General features: G+C 34.7%; 1 non-coding gene across 1 annotated transcript; it reads left to right on the forward strand.

The window, feature by feature from the left end:
* The first annotated feature begins 3,207 nt into the window (after nt 1-3,207).
* On the forward strand, nt 3,208-3,370 carry LOC111725500. The gene has a single exon (XR_002773552.1). It is a non-coding gene; the product is annotated as a U1 spliceosomal RNA (small nuclear RNA).
* The last annotated feature ends 372 nt before the right edge of the window (nt 3,371-3,742 follow it).

The following is a 3,742-nucleotide window of genomic DNA, read 5'->3' on the forward strand; positions in this document are numbered from 1 at the left end:
CTGCATGTCAGAAACTGGGGACTTGGTTGGGTAGCTCTGGGTCAGAGTTTCTCATGAGATTATAGGCCAGGTAGTCAGATCATGTCCCAGGTTGCAGTCATCTGAAGAGTTGACTAGGGCTGGAGGCTCCATTATCAAAGTGGCCCATGACAGTAAACTGTAATAATCAGGTAATGGAATTGAATATCCAAGGTGACCAGAACTTAATAACCCCATTAAGGGCACTACCAGTAGTGCTTTTTGTGAAACATCTATCTTATCCTTGAATTGATATGACATTTAGAAATAAATAATTTTTGTCTCTGTTCTGTCTGTACGTAACAATAAAGTTTCTGAATATTCTCCAGCTTATAAAATGAGCAAATAAAAGACCATCTTCTGTTCTACACAGAATATGCCTTTTAGTTGGTTTCTGGTCTCAAAGTAAAAAGAAAAGAAAATCTTTGAGGGCATCTTTCACCACTACCCAAAGGATAAAGAAGTTCAGTAAATAACAACAACAACAAAAATAATAACGGACAGCTAAGTTTTTTTGAGGGCAATTGTTTCACTAGTGCTACCCTTTAGTGGGGGGCTGAATCCTATGACTGTGGAAAATGGAAATTCTTCCTTAATTCATACAATTTAAAGGGGCGATTGTTCTTAGAACACAAGTGCTCTTAACTTCCAGCAGAAGCAGGCACCCCAGCTTAGATCTATAGGTTTCCTACATAAAAATATCCAAATATGAATTCAAAGTAAACAAAAAAACAGACCACTGTAAGATTGCCAACATATTTAACCCCCCCAAAAGTTAAGATTAGAAATTACTAACTGTAGAATATAAAACAATTATATAAGGCATGTTTAAAGAAATAAAAGGGAATCATAAAAGTGAGGAAATAACAATAGGATATCAAAGATTATCAGGAAGGTTGAACAGATTCAATTAACAGAAATGTATGAAATTTCTATATATGTGTGTGTCTAATTAACTAGCCTGAAGATGTAGGAGGAAGAAAGATAATAGGAAACAAAATGTACTCGAATTTATGCCAAATTACATCATTACAATCAATTCAGTTAGCAAGTCAATAAACATGTATTAAACACTTACTTAGCCCTGGGGGCTTTTATGAGGGACTTACAATATACAGTGATTGATGGGACTTGAACTACTGCTGCTTATTAACAGTTTTATATTTTTGTGACTGTTTTTGCAGCTATAGAAATGTGAATGTTCCCTAAATAAAACAGGTGACAGGAAATTTAAAACTCTGGGATATTACATCTTGTTTCTTTGTGAGTAGCCATGATGCAGTCAGGAAAATATGACAGCATCTTGTCTATTATCCATATTTCTATCCAAAATGTCATAAAGACTGAGACATAAACAAGACACTCACACACATGTGCATTAGGTAGTCAAGGATAAAACAATTATTTGTACCCAAGATGACCAAATATCTAGAAAATCCAAAAAAATAAATTGAAAAAACTATGAAAATTAATACAACTTTTTAGGAGTTAAAAATTATCATATACTATATTTAAAATTCAGAATATGATAACTGTTCTACATAGGATAATAATCAAGTAGAACATATCATGGGATGACCTCTCAATCACGATCGCAGCAGGAACCAGACAATGATGAGAATTAAACCTAACAAAGATCTGAATACCCATTATGAGAAACAATACAACCTTCTTGGAAGGATACATAAATTAATCTAAATAAACGCTGAGGCAGAGCATGTTCCTGGAAGAGGATACTTAACATGGTAAAGGACTTATTTTTCCCTAAATTCATCTATACATTTAATCGTTTATAAAATCCTAAAAAAAAACATTTTATGGAACTTGACAGTTTAAAGTTCAATTGAAGAGAAAAATGTAATACTAGCCTAGAACATTTTGAAAAAAATCAAGGAGTGGCATTTTTTCAATCACATTAAAAATACATCATGTAAAGCTGTGTAGTAGCTAACCCTACAGTAAGTAATCATTCAGAAATAGGCATCTTGATTGCACAGAAAAAGAGTGGAAGATTAGACCAAGCTACATAGGAAAATTGAATATGTGACAAAAGCAATATCACGTGTTACCTTGTGGGGAAATCAGTGGGGAAAATGGGCTATTTACTACACGAGGGACAACTAATTGGCAGTGGGACTCAGGGGACAACCATCCGGCAATTTGGAAATACAATGAAGCTTTGTCCTGTCTCACACCCTTACAAAATTGTTTTTAGATCAAACAACTACACATAAATTACAGAAACATAAAGTTATGTTGAATAAAGAAGGATAATATTCATTGACAATTCAGAGTTTTGAAGGGTTTCCTAAGAAAACCCTAAATTCAGAATTCACAAAGTAGAAAGTTTTAATATTCTTCTGCATAAACATTTGAAACTTTTAAATGACAGAAGTCACAATAATTAATTAAAAGACAAATAACAGACTGGGAGAAAATATGTTACACATAGAACAGACCAAAGATTCTTCACCGTAATTTAGAGAGACCTCAAATTACGCAATATGAAAACATTGGGCAATTAACTAAATAACTAAAAATAGCTTTAACAACATTTAAAGGGATGTTCAACCTCATTAGCAAGCAGAAAAATGTAAATGGAGAGAAAATGATGTTGTTTTTCCTACCAGGGTAGCAAAAATTGCAAAGCAGGGGAATGTCCACAGTGCGTAAGGATGTTGAGACACAAGTGCTGTTTCACTCTGTTGGGGTGTGCTTAAGTTGGTTGAGTCTTTTGTAGGGAAACGTTTCAGATCTAACAAAATGTAATGGTCTTTTTACCCAGTAATTCTTCCTTTAGAGGTCTTTTCTAGAGAAATAACCCCCACGTGCCTAAAGATAAAAATACAGGATTTGGTGGCAAACACAATAGTAATCAACCTACATAGCCATCCAGAGTGGACAGGTTGAACTCCAGTACATTTGTTCTATAGAACAATCACACAGCTCATATACGAAGTTCATCGCTCATCTACTGGTTATGTATACACCAACCGGGAAAGATCGCCCACACAAATTGCAAAGTGGAAAAAGCCAATTGCTGATATTACATAACGTATGTCCTTAGGCAAAAATTTCCTTAAAAACAAATAATGTGCAGATATGTGTACATATTTTATGTACACACCCATATATGTATGTGTATATGCTGTGTCTTATATGTTGATTGAGAGTGGAAGTGACCCAGGGATACTCACCTGGCAGGGAGAGTGCATGGTCACGAAGGTGGTTTTCCCAGGGTGAGGCTCATCCACTGCACTCTGGATGGGCTGACCCCTGTGATTTCCCCACACGTGGGAAAATATACAGCGTAACTTATGGTAATGGAGGACTTTGTCTGCACTCCCCCCTCTCAAAGTAAAAAAGTGAGGGAGAAGAAAGTGATCTAGGAGAATTTATAGCCTACTATTAGCCCTGACTACCTGTAGTGAGGGGCAAGAGCTTCAGGTGAATGTGAAAGGCATAATATTTCTGTGCTTAAATTTTTTTTAATAAAATGTTTGAACATAATTAAAAGTAAAACAAAACAGATGTAAAGAAAGAGAAACTAAAAATGTAAGTAGAAGAAGATGACATTTTAATGTCTGTAAAGAAACCTTGGTATGAATCAGCTACAATATAACTCCATTTGTCATACTATTCACAGCTGCCTAATTGATTTGCATTTGAAGCAAAATCAGGAATAAATCTGCTTTACTAAGGTTAAAAAAAAAGATATTCAAGA

This window comes from Otolemur garnettii, unplaced genomic scaffold, assembly GCF_000181295.1.
Source record: "Otolemur garnettii isolate 467f Iridium unplaced genomic scaffold, OtoGar3 scaffold00042, whole genome shotgun sequence".
Classification (NCBI taxonomy): domain Eukaryota; kingdom Metazoa; phylum Chordata; class Mammalia; order Primates; family Galagidae; genus Otolemur; species Otolemur garnettii.